Source organism: Lissotriton helveticus, chromosome 7, assembly GCF_964261635.1.
Source record: "Lissotriton helveticus chromosome 7, aLisHel1.1, whole genome shotgun sequence".
Lineage (NCBI taxonomy): Eukaryota > Metazoa > Chordata > Amphibia > Caudata > Salamandridae > Lissotriton > Lissotriton helveticus.
The window spans coordinates 702191320-702215331 of NC_136068.1; positions in this window are offsets into that span (position 1 = coordinate 702191320).

Genomic DNA, 24012 nt, shown 5'->3' on the forward strand with positions numbered 1-24012 from the left:
TATTTAGGTGTGCTGTGTTTTTTTTTTTAAAGAACCATACTGGGTGGGATAAGCGAAGCAGTTCCATGCAGAATGACATAACTCTGCATATTTATTTATTTATTTATTGGTTTATATAGTGCTTGAATCCACTCCAGCAGGAGTATCTCTGTGCTTTTTTAGAACCGGTAGGTTAACGGGCATGGTATGAAGCTGACGTTTAGATTTCATTTTTAAACAAAATGGTTTTTAAAGATTTCCGGAATGTAAGATGTTCTTTACATCGTCTTAAATCCAGCGGGAGTTTATTCCACAACTTGGGACCAATGATGTCCAGAACTCTATCTCCGTGTCTGGCTTTTTTTACGCGAGGAACCACGAGGAGGAAATCATTACTTGATCTAAGGGATCGTGCTGGAACGTAAGGGACAAATTTCCGCTTAAGATAAATCGGCCCCTGTCCATTCAAGCACTTATGGATCAAGCAGCAAATTTTGAATTTGGCTCTTTGTCGAACTGGGAGCCAATGAAGTTGTTCGAGGAGGGGCTTAGAGGCAGTTCTCGAGGGGGCATTCAGAACGAGCGGGCTGCTGTGTTCTGAATGACTTGTAACTTAGCCAACACTCCTTCGTTTGCAGAGAGCAACAAGCCATTGCAGTAATCGATCCGACTAAGGATCAGTGCCTGAACTAATGTTTTTCTAACAGAGTCGGGTAGAAGTGGGAAGACTTTGCGGAGCAGACCGATGGTATGGAAACATATCCCTGAGATGTAGCTTGTATGTTGTTTTAATGACAGGTCGTGATCAAACCGAATTCCCAGATTCTTCACGACCTGTTTAGGTTCAGGGACTGCTCCTAATTCTGATGGCCACCATTCCGGAGTCCATAGTATTTTAGCCTCCCCAAACAACATGACCTCCGTTTTGTTGACATTACATTGGAGATAGTTGGTAGACATCCATTTTGCCACTTCCTTCATACCTGAAGAAAAAGAGTTCCTAACCTCAGCGGAAAGAGTTTTAAAAGGAAATAGGAGCTGGGTATCATCTGCGTATGATACGGGGATGAAGCCGTACCTACGCAGTACTCCTGCCAGGGGTGCCACATAGATTTTAAAAAGAGTAGGGCTCAAACATGAGCCCTGTGGCACCCCCTTAGAAACCTCTATTTCCGCTGAGTGATACGCACCCATGGTGACTCTCTGGGTGCGATCGGATAGGAAACTCTTCAGCCAGTCAAGGGCTTTGTTCTTAATGCCAGCGTTCGACAACCGTTGAGTCAGAATGGTATGAGACACGGTGTTGAACGCTGCCGACAGATCTAGTAGAACCAAGATGACTGAAAAGCCCTTGTCCTGGTACATGTGAAGGTCATCAGTAACGGACAGGAGGGTGGATTCTGTACTGTATTTGGGGAGGAATCCTGACTGCGAGTCATCCAGAACATTGGCAAGTTCAATATGTCCGGATAGGTGGCGATTCACATGCTTTTCTATAAGTTTTCCTAAGAATGGTAGTAGAGAAATAGGTCTTAAGTTAGTTAAGTCAGACCAAGGTATGGCGGTGTTTTTTCTTATAGTTCTGACAAGAGCTCGCTTCCACTCCTTAGGGACGATACCTGAACTAAGTGAGAGGTTCACCAATTCAGTGATCGTAGGGCATAGTTGTTCATCCAATGCAGGCATTAACCTGGCAGGGATAGTGTCCTCTGAGCTCCCACTTTTGATCTGTTTTATCAAAATAGATGTTTCTTGTAATGAGATGAGGGGAAGGATATCTAAAGAGTGCATATCCGATATAGCTTCTGTAAGATTCGGAGGGCGTTCTACATCTAAAAGTGTAGCCTGGTTCGTGCACACTATTTTGTCATAAATTGTATTGATTTTATTAGTGAAAAAACAAGAAATTTCATCACACAACTGTTGGGAAGATATATCAGGGGCTTCGCAGGCAGTGGGTTTAGCAAATGTTTGTAAGATTTGAAAAAGAACCCTGGGAGAGTTCTCTGCCTCTTGTATTTGTGATGTGATATAAGCTTTTCGTGCAGTGCGAATTGCTTTATGGTAGAAGGATAAAGCGTCCCAGTATTTATTCTTATCCTCTAAAAGATGGGAAGTTCTCCATCTTTTTTCTAATTTCCTAGCCCCTAATTTAAGTTTTCTTAGATGGTCAGAGAACCAAATTTCTTGCTTTTTAGCTGGCCTAGATTTAAAATGTTTTAGTGGGGCAATTTTATCTATAGCTTTCTCGGTTTCTCCTTCAAATTTTTTGAGAGCAGTTTCAATGTTATCCGAAGGTAGGAGAATAGGAGGATTAAAATTTTCTCTAAAGGTCAGATTGGTAACTTTATGTCACTGTCTACGGATGCAAGGTAGTGAGCTGGGGAATGAAGGAGTGGGTACTTGGAAGGGGGTAGTGAATTCCAAAATAAAATGGTCAGTCCAGCTCACCTGAGTTGCAGGCGGGCAGGAGACAAGCGGGACATTAGAAAATATCAGGTCTAAGGTATGACCTGCCTGATGTGTGGGTCCGCAGTTCCTTAATATTAAGCCTAAGGGTGATAGGTCTGTTAGTAGAGATTGTGCCTCATTACAGTCTGATCTCTCACTATGTATGTTAAAATCTCCAACTAATATGAACTCACTATCATTATTAATATGTGGGACTAGCAATTCGACCAAAACATTGGTGAAATTACTGTAGGGACCAGGTGGCCGATAAACTAGAGCGCCTTTATAATTTTCTTTAGGGGATGTATGTATTTTGAAAACTAGGATTTCAATGTCGGGAGAGCTGAGTTCCTCTAAGACCGAGACCACCAGCTCTTCCTTATATACAATGGCAATCCCACCGCCAGTTTTCAAAGGACGGTCTAATCTGACCATTTTATAGTTATAGGGAGTAGCTAAAGTTATGGCTGGGGTGCAGTGTGGCTTAAGCCACGTTTCCGTAAAATAACATACATCAGGTTGTTTGGAGGAAATTAGTTCCCAAACCTCTGCGGTATGTTTCGAAAGGAACCTTATGTTACATAAAATGTTTTTCCTCCCCATTGGAAGGTCATCTGCGACTAGCGATATGGTGGAAGTTAATGGATTAGGACATCTTCTGCAGTATGTCTTCCTCATTTGCGTAGAGAACTGAGTGTGACAGAAGCGGCAAGAGAAAGGGCCTTCAACCTCTGGACGCATACTGCAGCTTATGCCTAACGCATAGTGAGTATTTATGCTCCGCAGTACCTTGGAGGAGTATGTTAATCTTTCCGGGGGGGATACATGAGGTAGATTTGTGTAATCCTCCATGGCCCCTGGCCCGTTCTTGCGCGGACGGGCGCAGACGGGCTACTCTTTGGCTCCTCTTAGGCGATCTCGCAGGTGATCCACTGCGCGCGACCGCTGCGCGCTCGAAATGGTAGAGGGGCTTTATGTCTCTCGCCCTTGTGTTAACTAGAGCGCTAACCGCTCAAACACCGGAAGTGAGTCTGGCTCTCGCCTGTCCGCCCTCCGCCCAACGGTGCTAGTCACCGAGTCGGAACGAGGCGTGCAGGCAGATGATCGAGCTCAGGCACCTTGGGAAGTATCAATACCAATCAGGTCTTTAAAATTGCTATGAAACAAAATAGTTTCGTTATGCTTTTTAAAAATTATCAATTTAAAAGTATGTCACAATAATGCTGGCAGTAAGTGTAAGCATTCAGCCTTGCTCTTAGCCGTAGCGCTAGCCAGTTCTAAAAAGCGGAGGAAGAGACTCTGCCACCGTCCCTACCTTTGGTCAGGTACTGCCGATTCTCCTACAATCAGGTTGACCCCAACCTCCCCTCCAGAGACCATGGGGTACTTCCCGTCCCCACCTTTCCCCCGAGGCAGAGATAATTAATCAACATCCAACACAGATCTTGGAACAGGGGTCGATAACCCCCGCCGTATTTTATTAAAATAAAAAATCATAATTTGAAAATTTTTAAACATTTTTCAATACGCTGAAAACCCACACATATTCAATAACTTTATATGTGTCATACACAACGTATTTATACATCTTTATGGCTAACTTTAAGACTTATCTAATACATAGCCATACCTAACCTTAAACTGAAATATCTACAATTTGTTTTCTGCGTATTCCGGATGAGCCTACATGCAAGGTCATGGCTGGCCCCAACTACTTGCTAGGTCTCCCTTCTTACCAGAGTTACCTTGCGCAGGAGGCCCGGTTGCCCATCAGATTCCTTCCCTCGGGCACCCCCTATACCCTCCAATACTACCTCCCAGGAACTGCTGTTATACCAACTTGGCGCCCATGAGCCTGGGCAGGGTTTGGCCCAAGGGCCTGCTGGAAGCAGAACTTCCTACCTCCCGCACCCTTCAGCCTACCACCCATAAACACCCCCTGGAGTATGATGAGAGACCACTATCCCTCCCCAGGTGTCCCCATTAGTAATGGGATGCCTACTAAGAGATGGAAAAATTTACTAAACAAATCAAGACCTTACCGCAACAGGCCAGTATAAATGATCGACTATCTGCCCCCCTTCCGCCCTCTGACAAAAGGTCATGCCCTGTCTTTTGCCCCTAACATCTAGGCTAGGTCATGCCCTGTCAGCAACATTTCCTGTGAAAAAATGTTGTTTCAACCTGCTCACATAGGAATGACCTATGATACAGACTTCATTTTGGCCTGGCCCCCAGGCGGGGACCTCAAATGGGTGAGGCTCCGATGACCGGCAGACAACGGGTAGCTCCCCTCATGTGGCACAGTCAGAAGACCAACACCATATTCTCTGAACTTCATGACTCTGCATTCCCGAGCAGTGGCTTCAGTGGCTGCCCCAATCCTAAAAGAATGGGTACCAAATTTTGATGTATCCGGGCCTGCAACCCCCTGCGCCAACGTCAATATCCTGCCAAACTGAAATTTCGTGAGGGGGTCCCATCCTAGTGAATGAATAGTGGCCCTCCCGCGCCTTGTGGCCTGCAAGCCAGAAAAGCCTCTAGGTTGCCTACCAAACAGCATGTGCTTCCTTGAGCTTTGCACAGAATATCATGGTCACCCCTCCAGTTCTGGTCCATCTTGGACCTCGGAATTGATAGGGAAACAAATCCTCCCTGCAGGTGAACATGTGCAAATTGCATCCCGCCATGCCAATCATGCTTGTTACGCGCCACTAATTCTCCCACCCTGAAAACACCATAGAAGGTGAGGGAAAAGGCGGACATGAAAAGCTGTACCTCCCCAGTGGATCTACATACTTTCCCCACTGCCTCGATGAGGGCTGACAATACTTCCTCGCTAATCGGGTGCTGGATGTCCGGCTGGGACCATTGCAGGCACTGCCACCCTTTCAGAGCCCTTTGTACTACAAAAGAGCCCTGTGGTATCCCTATGTCCCTGCATCTTTGCAAAAAAGGCTATCTCCACCACGTGGCGCCTGGCGCATGCCACCGAGCGTCCCATCCCTCAATTCCTACCCGAATGATATGACACGTTGGCTCGCGCCATGCTCCCTCCCAGCGCCCCCAGAAAATTGCAGTAGGTAGTAAAAGCCCCCTCATAGGCCCCTCCTGGTCCTGGGTGCTAGGCTAGCTGCCACAAGGTCCGATAGGTAGGGGCACCAAGTTGCCACAGATGCTCTGAAAAAGACATTGGACTGTCCACTGCTCCTGGATGGTAGAACCTGAAACCCTGCATCTTGAAATTAGACAATGCATCAGCAGCGTGGTTGAGTACTTCGGGGACATGCCTGGCCCTACACATCACATTTAATCTCATGCATTGAAGTACTATCTCTTTTAACAAGCGAAGCATCATTCTACAATTAGCAGACTGCTGATTAATGCATTCAACTACTGCCATATGTTCAGACCAGAAAACTACTGATTGATTGTGAAACTGGTGCAGCCAAAAGATTAGGGCCACCAAGATGCGAAATAGTTCCATAAATCCAATGTTACCTGTATTTCCGGCATCAACCCGCCAAGTTGCCCATCGATGCGCTGCTCATTGTGGGCCCAGAACGTCACCAAAACCCTCACTCGCAGCAGCGTCTGTCATGAGACCAAGGTCCAGGCTGGACCTAGCAGGGCTGGGCCACACTACAGTGCCATTGAAATCACGCTGGAATGGCATCCAAATCCACATATCCTGCTTAACCTCACTGGACAACCTAGTGTGGTGACGCTTCTCTTTCAAACCAGACATTGCTTGTGCAATGGAACGCAAAAAAGGGGCGGGCCATTGGAATGATTCTTAGCGCAAAATTAAGCATTCCCCCTGCCTTCTGCAGTTGATGTAAAGTGACCTTTTCCTCGCTCAGGCAATCTTCCAAATGCTAGCGTTAAACCTCTTACCTTACTCAGCGGCAGGCATGATACACCCTCCACTGAATCCAGTTCTCTGTCCAGAAACTCAATTTGTGTGGGCGATCCCACTGTCTTTCCTGGCTCCAAACATGTGTATGAGTGTGCAAAATGCTTCTAAAGCCTTGTCACACTCCTGTGAACCTGGCGCTCCTAGCAACAATAAGTCATCCAGATAGTGCAATACCCAGTGGTGCCCAGTCACCTGCCTGAAAACCCACTCCAGAAAGGAGCTGAATTTCTCAAAATATGAGCAAGAGACAGAGCACAGCATTGGCATGCACTTGTCCATGTAGTACTCCCTCTCTAGCTGGAACCCCAAAAGATGAAATTCTTGTGGATGAACTGGCAGTAAATGGAAGGCAGATTCTATGTCAGATTTCGCCAACAACGTGCCTGGGCCAAGCGACTGCAGCATTGCAATCGCCTGATCCAATGACGCGTGTCTCACAGTGCACAGGGCCCCATCAATAGCATCATTCAATGATTGACCCCTGGGAGCGGATAAGTTATGGATCAAAGGGAACTCCCCTGGGTCTTTTTTGGGCACCACCCCCAGCCATGCGCAGACAAAATCTTCAATCACTATCATATCAAAAGGACCGGACAGTCTCCCTAAAAGCAATTCCTTAAACATTTTAGCTATTGCCACAGGCTTGTTATCCCTCACTGATTGCTGATTGCGGCAGTAAGAGATCCCAGAAAAGCCAGGTGCAGGACCCTTCTAACAAAGTCTGGGCTGTGTTTGGGCAACAGTATTTATTAAGGCAGGGTATCAAAGCCATTGTTTTTATGGATGAGTGTGCCTTGCTAAGCAACAAGCCCTCATTCCTGTTTTATACCTCCCTTATCTTTTGATTTCTTGAAACATAAAATTCCGGGAGGGAAGATAGGCCGTAGAAGGAACAGGCATGCCTGGATTTGCACATACCAGTGGGCCTAGTGCAGGTCCACCTGTTAAAATCCCAACAAACCCCTTTCTTGCCCCCCTCCCCTGCTATGGAGTGTACCTGACCAAAAGGACTGCCCTCTTTTGTTTACCTTGGCTCAGGGGTTTCATGTGCCGCAACCACAAGATGACATCCATTTGATTCTAGGTTAAGCCCAGGTCAGATGCCTTCGCCCTCCAGAAATCCTTGTCATACTCCTTCCAACCCACTCCCGCATACTCATCATGCGCTCAGGTGATCCTATTCTGATAGCACGCCAATTGCGCGCCCAGCCGGGGAACCGTTCCACCATTATCGCATGATAGTTGGAGAATGCCTTTATCCAATTAACCAAAGTTTCATCAATCTTTTTCCTAGTGGGCCAATTGCCCAATCCCTTGGATGAGCCTATTCCCTCATCTATTTAGCCTCCCCTTCTCATCCCTATCAACTAACAAAGAAAACATATTCACGTAGCCCCCTTTCCAGATTTGTTCCTTCACCTCCTGTGAAATGTGTCTCCCCAGATGCTCTCAGGAGGAGCGCTGCTCTCCCAAACCTAAACTCAATAAAACTTGCACTGTACCTGGAGTCGTGCCGGCTTGTGTCTTGACGTGCTCCGTTCCTGCAGCTTTGGAAGGCTCAGGGCCACTCTTGTCGCTCACTGAGCTGTTTTGCCCTGCCCCGCTGGTAACCCCAACAACTGCCGCTGGTGGGCCCATCTTAACTGATTGCGGCACCCCCTGCTTAGCCTCTTCCACTTGTGCTACAAACTTCCTGGCCCTTTGCACTGCCTACCCCTTGCCTACCAGGCCCCCATTGCCTGCATAAGGGATCATTGTCCCAGCTTTTGCTAACCATGGGAGCACTGCCACTAGACTGGCCACCAAATCTGGTTGTCCAGGCACACTACCCGCAGGGGACCCACAGGGGGGTACTACCAGCTGGGTCGGGCCCCCTCTGACCTGGGACCCCTTAATGTGCCTGGTTGGCTAGGGCCCCCTGGTGGGGTTACTCCCAATGGAGCTGCCCCATTCCCCTCCTCTGGCCGGAAATCCCCTGCTGGGGCTGAAGGCCCTGGGAGCCCTGGACTCAGCAACTCTAGTGGCGCAGCCCCCCACTCCCACACTTGGGTTTAGATCTCCTGGGTTACGGAGGGAATGCTGCCCTGGGGGCCACCCCAAATGCCTAGACCTTTCTTCAGCTTCTTCCTGCCCATCTATTCTCCTATGTAACTCCGACAAGGACTGCCACATATCAGTCACTGTGCACATCATTGCATCCATCCACTCCTCCATACGATTGGAACCTGACCCCTCTTCACCTTGGGTGCTATTACCAAATTAACACATGAAAAGGAGAGCCCACTAAAGATATATATAGCACACAAGTACAATCAACAAAGAGCTCCCTTACAACCTATATTTCTTTCTTCACAGTGAAACTGAATTCAGAATGGGCTTAACAACAATGTAGTTACATCAACAAGAATCTTGGAATGAAATTGTTTTTAACATGGTTGTTTATTTTCCTTCTTTTTTAGCATTGAAGGTATATGTATCAAAAATTTCATAAACTTGTTCTCCTTTTTTATAAAACTTTTTATATATATATATATACATGAAACTCAAGAATAAATACAATACACTGTTGAACTAATACCCTCCGAATTAGAGCAATTACAGATACATCAAACAAATACTCATGCAAACTCAAACGCAAACCATCCAGACTCATACAACATTCACAAGCAAATATATCTGGATAAAGGGTAGAGAATAGGTTGTGAGGTCTCCACGACCATGTAGGATAACTGTGTTCAGCAAGATCTGAACAACCTAGGTCAACGCGCGTTTCGGTGCCACACAAGCACCCCTAGCAGCCCCAACAGGGAAGACACCGATCTTATGCAACAGTCCAAAAATCACCTATGGAATGCTGACTTAAAGTTCAATATGCCCCCTTGCACAATCGGCAAAAGCTCCAAAATCTATGCTGCAGGTCAAAACAATACCCCTGCCTACGCTAATGTGTCTCCAAAAACCCTTGCCCTAATGCACTCCCCAACTACCCTGGGTCCAGTTAGGGCGATGCCCAAACCCTTACCTCCCTTTTAAATTAATCAACAAACCAAGCCCCGGCCGACTGCAAGCACTCCCACAGCCAGAGCCACTCCCACAAGTCCAGTCAAGTGGGGCAGGTGAGTATTCACTCTAACCCGCATGGCGCACAGGCGTGATACAGTGCAGGTCCACCGAGGAGGAAGGGAGAGTGCCCAAAATTGCTGCTGCCAGTTGCTGTGTTCTCCGCATGCTCACAGTCCTTGAAAAATTCCAAAAAGAAATAGCCTGCAGAGGTAAAGAAAGAAAAGAGGGTTTAAATGAAGACATCTGTCGTGTGGACAGGGGCGTGCAGTTGTCCCAAGGTGGAGCGGTGAGGAAAAGACTGTGTCGCTGCTCCGCACTCCTTTTAAAGGAGCAAACAGCCAAAATACTGGCTCTAACAGGTCCCGGCAGGATCCAGGAACTGTTCTTCCTACTTTTCCCCGGAAGTGCTTGTTGCACTTACGCGGCATTCCTCAACAATCCAATCATTGCCCGTGGGCACCGGCAGCATCAATTGCCGTGCTGACCCCGCCCCCCACAGGAGAAGCGTCCCGGGGACCGGCACAACCGCCATATTTGCGGCATGCCCATGTTCCCGGTGGCGCCTATTGACATTCTCTGGTGAGGCTGGCAGTCTAGTCTATTCATGTCTCCAACCTCCTTAAAGTTTCAGTTGCTGGCTAAGAGAAGAAACTTGCAATAAAAGTGTTTCATAATTAAGCAACCAAGGTTTTTTTTTAAAGAATTCCAGACTAATAAATGTTACATGAATTTCAAACATTAACTAATCAAACTTACATATAAAACAATGACACAAAGCTAAGTTTAAACAAAGCAAAGTTACTGACCAAAGAAAATCAGCTCAGTTATATTTACAAAGAGGGTTGGATTTGTCAATAAAATTGGGCAATTTATTAGGGATGCTAGCCATTTGTTCATTAGGTAAACTAACAGCAATTTCTTGAATGAGGTTGTTATTGGAGAGTCCTAGCTCACTTTAAAATTACTGTGCACAATAAACTTTCAAGTAAGATATTTAGCTGTAGCAATCTTTAACTATTAATCAGTTGATCACCTCGCACCAGCTCTTTATGGGCACTGTCCGCAATCCTGATGTTTTCATCTACAAATCATTGATTATCCTGTGCTCACCGTCTGGTAGCTCGGCACAGAGCAGTCAGGATTAACATAAGATGCAATGTGTAAAGTATTTGTGTAATATTTAAACAGTAAAACAGTGAAAACATCACAAAAAGACTCCTAACATTTTTGAAAAATAAATTGTGATTTTTATAAATAAAACAAGATAAAAATGATATGAATCTTTTCAGTAGACTTTGAAATATGAAGTGTATGGAATCCAAAACTCAGAAGAGCGCTTAGAGACAATAGGCGCATAAGTGAATTATCGAGTCACACTAGGCCAGGACGAAGTCAAGAGTTTAGGACAATTGTGAGGAAGCACGGGCCAGCAGCAGAGACCTCCTTGGGTCGGCTGAAAAAAGTACCTTTGATCCAGATGATGTTGTCACTACGAAGATGCGTGGATCACGCTGTGGACGAGATGTGTAGAAATCTTCTACATAACGGTGGCAATGCGCCAAGTCCACTATAAGTAACAGCAAGAGTGCACTGGTCCAGACCCACACAGCACCAGAGAGGCACTGAATCCGATGTGGATGTTTGAGTGCAGGTTATTGAGTACATTAGGGCCTCAATTCCAAGAGTCCAGGACTAGGATGGCACCACTTGGTCAGGCTCATGGTGTGTAGAGTCCAGGCGTAGAAGCAGTTGGTTCAAGTCTTTAATATCCTTGAGACTTAGAAACAGGAAGCATGCCAGCAAGCCCTTGGAGACACTCTGGGTTCAAGTGATGAGGGTCCAGTTCATCTCACCCAGTCAGTCGCAGAGCAGGCAGCAGGGCAGTTCAGCAGGCAAGAGCACAGCAAGGCAGTGATCAGCAAAGCAGGGGTAAAGCAGCATGCCAGTCCTTTTAGCAGCACAACAGCTCTTCTTCTTGGTAGAGTGGTCACAGGTCCAGACGTGTTCTGTCTTGGTAGGGTCAGCGACCCAGTACTTATATCCATATGAGCCTTTGAAGTTGAGGAGATTTCAAAGAAAGGTCTTTGAATGGCACAGCCCCAGGTCCAGAATATAAGTAGTGGGTAATCAGTCCTTTGTATGGGTTCAGGCCACTATCTTTTGAAGTGTAAGTGTCGTCCCTTGCCTCCCTCCATGCCCAGGAAGAGCCATCAGAATACAGATGTACATAGTTGGGTACTCAGACACACCTAGCATTGCTGTGTTTGTGGCTATCTAGAGGGAATGCACAAAGTGTAGCTGTCACCCACCCCAGATATGTATAGAGACAGGCTGCAAGGCACACAGAGCTGTAAGAGCAGAGAAATGTCCACTCTATAAAAGTGGCATTTCTAAAATAGCAGTGCTAAATCCAACTTTACCAGTAAAGAGGATTAATCATTACAGATCAAAAGAAATAAAACATGAAATAACTACTCCTTTCTGAATTACAACTTAAAAAGTGAATTAAGAAATTCCCAATGTTAGCCTATGAGATGAGCAGGCCTCACAGTAGTGAAAAACCTGTTTGTCACTACCAGGACATGCAGACCATAACAGTACATGTACAACCATTGACGGATGTATGACATTACAACGCATGCTTTTACATCGCATGCTTTTACAACACGGTTTTTACAACGCATACCATTACAACGCATAGTGCTTTTAGGCGCAGGATAGTGAATTGTTTAATTTACTATTCCAACTCCAGTCCCCGTGGATAGTAGGGAAGGTGTTGGATAGTACATTAAACCTATTCCCTATCCTAGAGCGCCCCCCAGCGCAATGCGTTGTAATGGTTTGCGTTGTAAAAGTTGCGTTGTAAAGGCACTGTGTGGTAAAAGTTGCGTTGTAAAGGTTGTTTACCACCATTGACTTACACTGTACCCTGTCCTTAGGGTGACTTATGTGTAAGAAAAGGGGAGTTTAAGGCTTGGCAAGTAGTTTTAAATGCCAAGTCAAAGTGGCAGTAAACTGCACACACAGGCACAGGAGTGGCAGGCCTGAGACACGGTTAACGGTCCAATTATGTGGGTGGCGCAAATAGTGCTGCAAGCTTCTAGATATATTTACAACAAGGGGTGGTGAGGGACAGAGTCTCTGAATTAAGCAGAATACTCTCACCCAGTCAAAAGATCAGGGCTAGATCCAACACCGTTTTTTAGCTCATTGCACCATCCCAGTTTCAGAACCTGGCTGTATGCAAATTAGTCTGTTCCTGTCCCAGTGCATGATGGGAACAGGGCAAACCAAACTACAAAAGCCAATTCTTACACTGGGAAGGAAACAAGCTTCCGGGGACCGGTTTCTGGCATTACAGCCGTCTTCGGCCCGGCTTGCTTGAATCCTGATGGTGCAATGAGCAAGGGACTCATGTCTGAGTATACCCTTCCACGATTAGGGTGGACAAAAATATTTACAACAAGGGGTGGTGAGGGACAGAGTCTCTGAATTAAGCAGAATACTCTCACCCAGTCAAAAGATCAGGGGTAGATCCAACACCGTTTTTTAGCTCATTGCACCATCCCAGTTTCAGAACCTGGCTGTATGCAAATTAGTCTGTTCCTGTCCCAGTGCATGATGGGAACAGGGCAAACCAAACTACAAAAGCCAATTCTTACACTGGGAAGGAAACAAGCTTCCGGGGACCGGTTTCTGGCATTACAGCAGTCTTCGGCCCGGCTTGCTTGAATCCTGATGGTACAATGAGCAAGGGACTCATGTCTGAGTATACCCTTCCACGCTTAGGGTGGACAAAAATATTTACAACAAGGGGTGGTGAGGGACAGAGTCTCTGAATTAAGCAGAATACTCTCACCCAGTCAAAAGATCAGGGCTAGATCCAACACCGTTTTTTAGCTCATTGCACCATCCTAGTTTCAGAACCTGGCTGTATGCAAATTAGTCTGTTCCTGTCCCAGTGCATGATGGGAACAGGGCAAACCAAACTACAAAAGCCAATTCTTACACTGGGAAGGAAACAAGCTTCCGGGGACCGGTTTCTGGCATTACAGCCGACTTCGGCCCGGCTTGCTTGAATCCTGATGGTGCAATGAGCAAGGGACTCATGTCTGAGTATACCCTTCCACGCTTAGGGTGGACAAAAATATTTACAACAAGGGGTGGTGAGGGACAGAGTCTCTGAATTAAGCAGAATACTCTCACCCAGTCAAAAGATCAGGGCTAGATCCAACACCGTTTTTTAGCTCATTGCACCATCCCAGTTTCAGAACCTGGCTGTATGCAAATTAGTCTGTTCCTGTCCCAGTGCATGATGGGAACAGGGCAAACCAAACTACAAAAGCCAATTCTTACACTGGGAAGGAAACAAGCTTCCGGGGACCGGTTTCTGGCATTACAGCCGTCTTCGGCCCGGCTTGCTTGAATCCTGAAGGTGCAATGAGCAAGGGACTCATGTCTGAGTATACCCTTCCACGCTTAGGGTGGACAAAAATATTTACAACAAGGGGTGGTGAGGGACAGAGTCTCTGAATTAAGCAGAATACTCTCACCCAGTCAAAAGATCAGGGGTAGATCCAACACCGTTTTTTAGCTCATTGCACCATCCCAGTTTCAGAACCTGGCTGTATGCAAATTAGTCTGTTCCTGTCCCAGTGCATGATGGGAACAGGGCAAACCAAACTACAAAAGCCAATTCTTACACTGGGAAGGAAACAAGCTTCCGGGGACCGGTTTCTGGCATTACAGCCGTCTTCGGCCCGGCTTGCTTGAATCCTGATGGTGCAATGAGCAAGGGACTCATGTCTGAGTATACCCTTCCACGCTTAGGGTGGACAAAAATATTTACAACAAGGGGTGGTGAGGGACAGAGTCTCTGAATTAAGCAGAATACTCTCACCCAGTCAAAAGATCAGGGCTAGATCCAACACCGTTTTTTAGCTCATTGCACCATCCCAGTTTCAGAACCTGGCTGTATGCAAATTAGTCTGTTCCTGTCCCAGTGCATGATGGGAACAGGGCAAACCAAACTACAAAAGCCAATTCTTACACTGGGAAGGAAACAAGCTTCCGGGGACCGGTTTCTGGCATTACAGCCGTCTTCGGCCCGGCTTGCTTGAATCCTGATGGTGCAATGAGCAAGGGACTCATGTCTGAGTATACCCTTCCACGCTTAGGGTGGACAAAAATATTTACAACAAGGGGTGGTGAGGGACAGAGTCTCTGAATTAAGCAGAATACTCTCACCCAGTCAAAAGATCAGGGGTAGATCCAACACCGTTTTTTAGCTCATTGCACCATCCCAGTTTCAGAACCTGGCTGTATGCAAATTAGTCTGTTCCTGTCCCAGTGCATGATGGGAACAGGGCAAACCAAACTACAAAAGCCAATTCTTACACTGGGAAGGAAACAAGCTTCCGGGGACCGGTTTCTGGCATTACAGCCGTCTTCGGCCCGGCTTGCTTGAATCCTGATGGTGCAATGAGCAAGGGACTCATGTCTGAGTATACCCTTCCACGCTTAGGGTGGACAAAAATATTTACAACAAGGGGTGGTGAGGGACAGAGTCTCTGAACTAAGTAGAATACTCTCACCCAGTCAAAAGATCAGGGCTAGATCCAACACCGTTTTTTAGCTCATTGCACCATTCCAGTTTCAGAACCTGGCTGTATGCAAATTAGTCTGTTCCTGTCCCAGTGCATGATGGGAACAGGGCAAACCAAACTACAAAAGCCAATTCTTAAACTGGGAAAGAAACAAGCTTCCGGGGACCGGTTTCTGGCATTACAGCCGTCTTCGGCCCGGCTTGCTTGAATCCTGATGGTGCAATGAGCAAGGGACTCATGTCTGAGTATACCCTTCCACGCTTAGGGTGGACAAAAATATTTACAACAAGGGGTGGTGAGGGACAGAGTCTCTGAATTAAGCAGAATACTCTCACCCAGTCAAAAGATCAGGGCTAGATCCAACACCGTTTTTTAGCTCATTGCGCCATCCCAGTTTCAGAACCTGGCTGTATGCAAATTAGTCTGTTCCTGTCCCAGTGCATGATGAGAACAGGGCAAACCAAACTACAAAAGCCAATTCTTACACTGGGAAGGAAACAAGCTTCCGGGGACCGGTTTCTGGCATTACAGCCGTCTTCGGCCCGGCTTGCTTGAATCCTGATGGTGCAATGAGCAAGGGACTTATGTCTGAGTATACCCTTCCACGCTTAGGGTGGACAAAAATATTTACAACAAGGGGTGGTGAGGGACAGAGTCTCTGAATTAAGAAGAATACTCTCACCCAGTCAAAAGATCAGGGCTAGATCCAACACCGTTTTTTAGCTCATTGCACCATCCCAGTTTCAGAACCTGGCTGTATGCAAATTAGTCTGTTCCTGTCCCAGTGCCGCTGACACTTCGTGGTGCCACTAGCTTGCTGGCTTTCAGGAAAGGTCTTAAGACCTGGCTGTTTACTTTATAGGTTTCTTTTTCTGTTTATCACATTCTCTTTCTGCTTTGTTGTCGTGTTGTGTTACTTTCTGTAGGTCTCGCTGTGAAAGCGCCAGGATACTCTTTTTGAGTCGTTGTGCGCTATACAAATAAAGTGTAACATAACATAACATAACATGATGGGAACAGGGCAAACCAAACTACAAAAGCCAATTCTTACACTGGGAAGGAAACAAGCTTCCGGGGACCGGTTTCTGGCATTACAGCCGTCTTCTTTTGACTGGGTAGGAGTGTTCTGCTTAATTCAGATACTCTGTCCATCACCACCCCCTTTTGAATCGTTTTGGCCACCACAAGTGTGGAAGGGTATGCTCAGATGTGAGTCCCTTGCTCACTGCACCATCAGGATTCAAGCAAGCCGGGCCGAAGACGGCTGTAATGCCAGAAACCGGTCCCCGGAAGCTTGTTTCCTTTCCAGTAAAGAATTGGCTTGGTAGTTTGGTCTGCCCTGTTCCCATGATGCACTGGGCCAGGGTCAGACTAATTTGCATGTAGCCAGGTTCTGAACTGGGATGGTGCAGTGAGCTAAAAAACGGTGATGGATCAAGCCCTGATCTTTTGACTGGGTAGGAGTGTTCTGCTTAATTCAGATACTCTGTCCATCACCACACCTTTTGAATCGTTTTGGCCACCACAAGTGTGGAAGGGTATGCTCAGATGTGAGTCCCTTGCTCACTGCACCATCAGGATTCAAGCAAGCCGGGCCGAAGACGGCTGTAATGCCAGAAACCGGTCCCCGGAAGCTTGTTTCCTTTCCAGTAAAGAATTGGCTTGGTAGTTTGGTCTGCCCTGTTCCCATGATGCACTGGGCCAGGGTCAGACTAATTTGCATGTAGCCAGGTTCTGAACTGGGATGGTGCAGTGAGCTAAACAACGGTGATGGATCAAGCCCTGATCTTTTGACTGGGTAGGAGTGTTCTGCTTAAGTCAGATACTCTGTCCATCACCACCCCCTTTTGAATCGTTTTGGCCACCACAAGTGTGGAAGGGTATGCTCAGATGTGAGTCCCTTGCTCACTGCACCATCAGGATTCAAGCAAGCCGGGCCGAAGACGGCTGTAATGCCAGAAACCGGTCCCCGGAAGCTTGTTTCCTTTCCAGTAAAGAATTGGCTTGGTAGTTTGGTCTGCCCTGTTCCCATGATGCACTGGGCCAGGGTCAGACTAATTTGCATGTAGCCAGGTTCTGAACTGGGATGGTGCAGTGAGCTAAAAAACGGTGATGGATCAAGCCCTGATCTTTTGACTGGCTAGGAGTGTTCTGCTTAATTCAGATACTCTGTCCATCACCACCCCCTTTTGAATCGTTTTTGCAAGCCTACTAGAAGCATTTAATTTACAGGCCCCGGGCACATGTAGTGCACTTTACTTTGGGACCTAAAAGGAAATGAAATATGCCAATTTGGGATGAACCAATATTACCATGTTTAGGCGAGAGAGCACAAGCACTTTAGCACAGTTTAGCAGTTGTAAAGTGCAAAGAGTCCCACAGCCAGCAAAGGCATGGTCAGAAAAATGGAGGGAGGCAGGCAAAAAGTTGGGGGAAGACCACCCTAAGGCTGCCAGGCGTACATACAAAACCACTTGACAGGATTAGGACCACAGAAGAGAGGGAGCTAGAAAGAGGCAACACTGTCACCATCATTGTTCACCTTGGCAATAAGCCTTTTGCCTGACAAATGTGAATTTCTTTACAAAATCGAGCGATAGAGGTACTCAACCACAATCACATAGTATTATTATTTGCAGATCATCTAAAATTAATTTATGTTTCCTCTCGGTTCACTACTGAAAGTACCAAGGGAAATATTTCTAGGGATCATGGTTACACATTTAGAGGAAAGATGGAATTAACTGAACACAGAAAGACTGATACTAGACATAAAAAAATCTACAAGCATTTGACATCATTGCTGTGGGCCTGGCAGGGAGAATAGTGATAGCTAAAATAGTAGTGCAACTGGAGCCAGCCTTATCAAACTTGATCTGGGGAAAAAACAAAAGTAGAGTCAAAATAGAAACTTTATAATGCACATATGAAGAATGGGGGATTGCGAGTTCCAGGTCTATAAGGATATTAATAGGCACTGTAATTAGAAATGTGGCAGGGTGGTTTGGGGATGAGAATAGTATAGACTAGACCCATTGGGAGGCCTTCGAATGAAAGATGGACCTACATCTAGCTTTATTATACAGTCAAATCATTGATATATGATGTATACATGATGACACAGGTTTGGATGTTCCACGTGAGGTGGGGTAAGACGTTTCCATATGCACAACAGTTCCTGCTGTGGATATTCCCAGAATTCGTACAATTGGATAAAAAACTGAACTTGGCTAGATAGTAAATGCAGGAATAGAAGACAAAAATATTGAAATACCTATACAGTCCTGTAATTGTCTTCCCACAAAGCAGGACAATTCAAACAATACAATGCCATTAGAAGAATGGAAAACCAAGTGTGGGTACTATTACGAGAACCTTTATGTAACTCCCAAACCTTAGAGCAGATCAAGACAGAGGAAGAATCACTAGACTCTACTGAGCTATTCATGTCCATACAATGAACACAGATTAAATCACAACAATGTGAAGGCAATTGTGGTGTGGAAAATTGAATTTTGCCTTGTCATGTGTGCCTACGTGTTCCCCATCCTATATTATATGTGCATGATCGATATGCATGTATTCCCCTATGACCGAATACAGACGCAATTATAGTCGTGTCCAACTCTAGTATGCCAGTTATCCAGTCCCCGTGAAAGCAACGTGAATTAGGCTTCCAGGCCTATGTTGCCAACGTTTTCCATTGTGCACGTTAATTCATTGAATTGTCCCCGTTTCTAGGCCTCATGAGGGCCCGAACACCAGATTCAAGCTCCAGTCTCCTGAACCTGCTCCGAGGAGCGATACAGCCCCCACCTGCATCCCTGACCCTTCACTTACTTCCTGCCGCGCAGCGCGGTGCCCGGCCTGGCTCTGCCTGCCTGTCTGCCAAGAATATGTTATGCCTCTAGTTATCAGTTCAGCTCTTCGTCTTCACATTCCTAAGCTAACGAACTGTATAAACAGCTTCAGCTATAGTCTAGTCTTCCTGTCTCCATGCAAGAGAATTACTGTATTAATATTCATAAAAGATTCATAGCACACGGAATACATGAAGAATATATGCATGCCCCAGTCTTAGTGTCAAGTAGCCTTTACCCTGATGACTTTTGGATTCTATCAACATGTACTCCAAACACCAGATACCAGATATGCTATAGGTACATGTCGTCCTGACATCGCAGACTTTAGTCTCCTCTTCTAGTGCAGAAGTCAGAGCCCCCAGTTCTCCCCAGATACACGTCATAGTCCGTTTGCGCGCACCACTAGGTTAAAGGTCCCAGCTGCTCAGGTAGCCCCCTCCATGTATCCACCCACTTCATGACACTTCTGTGACGTTCTCATCACATGTCTACGTGCACGCCCTGTGCACGCCTACTTTTCACGCCCATGTGTTCTTATCTTACGCTTGTCACTTGTTACGCCTACTGTATGTAATGTAATTGTGATGTTTTACTATATATACCATGTACTGTTAATATGACGCTAGCTGTCCTGCTGTCCCTCTCTCCCCTGTCCCGGCAGCTGCCACTTGTGCCACTCTATTTCAGGCTGTCCCGATCCTGTCCCTTCCCTTATGCCTGATTAAAGCCTGTTAACCTCAGATTCCTCGGATCCTGCCTCTTATTTATTGAGCTATCTGTTATTATAAATGTATTCAAAAATAGTACCGGTAATTAATTATTTATTTACCACATAAATGGCGCCCGAATAGGGACGAGCCCCTTCCCCACGCGCCGGCGATGTAACGCAGGCCCCCTGACCCTTCTACAGCCGTGACGGAACTCTACCGTGCACGTGCAGATATTTCTGCTTCAAGTCTCCCTCAAGCCCACGGAGGAGACGGAGACTGCGGTCCGGCATCCAGACGAGGCGGTGTGGAATGCGGTTCGTTCCGACCAGAGCCCAAGCCGAGAGAACAAGGTCCGAGGTATCCGGAGGCCCACCTGTAACCGAAGCCCGAAGTTCGAAGCACATGCGTGGTCCGTAATGCGTAACCAGACGTCGTAGCAGTCCAGTCCAGTCCGAGGCCTTCAGTTTCTGCTTCCCGGTGAGTACCGTTGCGGGGGAAGTATCTAGACAGGATCATTAGTTTGTTCCTGGTCCGTTGGGTTTGGGTACACAGATCCAATCCGAAGTATTCACCTAGGTGGATACGGTCCGACGTGTCTCTTTATGAGACCGGTCTGTTCTGTACTGTTTTAGCAGTGCATCCAGTATTTCTGTTAAGTCTGTTCTCGAGAAATTCAAGTATTGTGTTTTCAATGTATCAGGTAATATTTCTGTTCGCTCTGTTATTCATGTATTTTTATGTCGTGGTATGAATGATTTGTTTGCCATTTCATTACTGTGTCTATTGTATATTGTGTTAAAGTCGAAGTACAAGTTCAAGATGCCTCTATTCTCGAAATTACGCCAGATCAAAACTAGGAAAGGGTTACTCGAAGAAGCAGTTCCTGTCCCCCCTAGGGACAGTCCTGGTCATTTTATGTATCACAAGCATGGCTTAGATGCCATATTATATCTAGACTTATGGACAGATTACACTAAAGATCTTGAAGAGAAATATAGATGGCCTGTATCAGGTACATGGGATGCCGAGTGCATCATGCGAGTAGAAGAAGCATTATGGAAAAAGAAAGCCAGACAGTCCCAGAAAGACGCCATCGAGTTATGGCGCAAAGAATCTCACAGGAGATCCGAGAAAGAATTCAGAAAAGCAGAATTAAGTAGGGAATCCTCAGAAAAAGCCCAAGAAAGGGAACTTCTAGAAGAAGGTGAACGAGTTAGAGCAGAACAGTCAGACAGACAGAGAAATGCCCTTATTAAAGGTATGTATCCTCTTCTTGCCGAGGGCTTGCCGAAGGCAACCCCGGAAGCATCCTGTAACTTACCGCCACCCTTGGTCCCGACTAAGCTACGTCATAAACCGACTGCAGCTGAAATTTTTCTGTCGTCCTATTTGGACGATACTGTCCCAGAATATGCAAATCCTATTCCGCCTGCTCAACCCCAGCACCCTGTTAATAATGTAATTCCTGTTCCTCCAGTCACTGGTCCCGGGAACCCTGTCCATGTGCCAGTACCCCCGGACCAGTCCGCACCACGTGTTTTGCCAGTCACTTTACCAGCACATTCAGTATTAATAGACGATTCTAGTCCGGGAGGGGCGGCAGGAGGTGCTCCTATCACCCCGCCTCAAACAAAACGAATGACGCTGAGAGAAGCAGCGTTACAGCGTACGCCAAAAGTGACTACATACGCAGATCTCAAGCGACACCTTACTGACTGCACATATGATTCAGTACCAGGTGAAGATCACATGATCCTGTATTCAGTACGTTTAAGACGAGTTGCCAACTTCTTGGCCACCCTGCCCGATATGAAGGAACATCTAGACAGAATATATCATTTTATCCGTACAGGGGAGAATCCAGGAAGTATTCACGAAGCTATGGCACACAGAAAGGTCGAGATCCAAAGTATGATTCTGCAGTTCTTGATCAACTGTTTAATAAGAGAACAAGATTATCCTGATAAAGATAAGGAAGAGATGAAAGCCCTGACGAGATGGAGTGATAACATAGCTGAGGGAAAACACAAGACACAAGGTAGTATAGAAAGTATGTACAGGAAAATTCGTAAAGTAATTTTACGTTTACACGAGAAAGAGAAAGCAAATAGAGCAACCGAGAAAGAGAATGACTCTTCCAGTGAAGAGGTAGACAGCGAGAATCCCGACAGAATAGCGTATGTAGGTAGAACTAGATTTTCCGACCGACATTCACACCTAGATTACAAGAAAGTTTTTCCCTCTACAGTACCAGAACAGTGTTCTCTGGAACAAGTATTCCAGGCTACAGATAAAATCCTGAAATTACGAATAGGTTATAGTGAGCCTAGTACCATGCATGAACAAGAACTAGCCCGATCCGCCGTCCGATGGACTAGTGACTCCGCCACATTTCCAGACGAAATAGTGGCACAAACGTTCCTGAAACTGCCCCCAGCCGAGCAGCGACTGGTGGGTATGTATATGATCCAGCACCTCATCACACTGTATGAGGATCAGCATTCTGATCCAGGTCCTTTGTATGATGTCCTGAACGAATTACTCCTCAACAGATGGAAAGGTCTAGGTACCGATTTAATTAGTGTCATTCTAGAACAACGCCACAAATACAGAACGTTCCTGAATCCGCATTTTGTTCCTGTTCCAGCCCCAGTAAGAAAATCATTCTACATAGACAGACAGAATCCGTTACGAGAAGTACACCGAGTTAAGGGAACGGGGGGTGAGCTAGAACGAGTATTTGTTTACACCCCTATCACGAAAATAGAACTCTTGGAAATGAAAAAGTTAATACCCTGTCACGATAAAGTCCAGCAGGGTTCCACCGTGAATTAAAAGACATGCTCCGTATGGGTGAATACACGTATCCTGATATCATTAAAATGCTAAAGGTCCTGCTGCCTGCGGGCATATATGAAAAACTCAAAGAAAAAGAATGGGAGGTGGGAGAGAAAAAGATAGATTGGACCGCATTAGAGACTGAAGATAACACACGAGTTCCAGGTACCGGTCTTGGGGAAAAAGCCAAAGCTTTGCCCGAATTGTTAATACAAGTCTTGCCAAGACTACTAGCCACGAAAAAGGAAGACTGGGATGCTATCTCAGCCTGTAAACAGAAACAAGAGGAAGACACTAGTGACTTCTATTCTAGATTTGAGAAATGTTTCATTATAAATAGCGGTCTGAAAACAAGTAGTGAGTCATATCCACATCTTTTTGTTACCAAACTAGTTGAAAATTCTTTACCACAAGTTAAAAATCGAGTACTGAAAATCGAGAGTACTTGGCAAGCTAATACTCCGTCACAAATGCTTCAGATGCTCCAGTACCACCAGAACAGAATCAGGGAAGAGCAAGAACACGAAAGGAGACGTATGAAAGACACGAAAATGAAAGTACTGGTTGCACAGTCTGTTCCCCAAGACAGTCAGAAGAGGGGTGCGAATCAAACCAGTCATTCTGCAGTTCCCGTTAAAGGGACCTGTAATTATTGTAAACAGCCAGGTCATTATATAAACGAATGTGCAGTTCTGAAACATAACATAGCTACTGGTAAGACGAAAGAGAGACCACGTCCGCCTAGACAAGAACATGTTCCGCAGAATACGCAAGCACCGCAGAACGCACAACAGACAGTTACAGTACCGCAGCCTATAGCTGCCACACAACACGTTACACAGCAAATGTACCAGTACGCACAGTCAGATTATCCAGAATATCAGCAGTATTCATGAAACAGCCTAGAGAGGGAGGTTGGCTTGCCTCTCATCGAGATTCCTGTAGATCAAGAGGGTCCCTATGTACACAGTCAAGTATTAGGGAAGGACAGAAAGTTTCTGATTGATACAGGGGCAAGTAGGACTACCATCAGTCATGACGAGGTTCCAGGGGCTCCACTCTCAGGCTCTAGAAATGTCTCCCTTGGATTTTCAGGAAAGCCTATTGTTAATGAAATATCGAAACCAGTTTCCCTAGAAGTTGGTCCATTGTCCCGAACTACAGACTTGTTACTTACGAAATCTTGTCCAGAAAACTTATTGGGTATCAAGACATTGAAAGAATTAGGTGCAGTAATTTGCTGCTCCCCAGAAGGAGTACGACTGTTCCTAAGTGATTTTAAGGGTCATTATGCATTACGTGATTGTGATTCAAGATTATTGAATGTACCACAGCATTTATGGGCGCAAGGTCCAACTGATGTAGGTTGTATGCACATTACACCCTATCGTGTCACTCTGAAACAAGGTGTTGTATTACCACGAATCCGACAGTACAAGTTGCCACCTGAGGCTGTAGCAGCCTTATCCAAAATTATTGACGAGCTCATTGCTCAAGGAGTAGTTGTAGAAACTGACTCCAATGTATGTAATTCTCCTATCATTCCGATTCTGAAACGTACTGATCCAAATGCACCTCCAGTT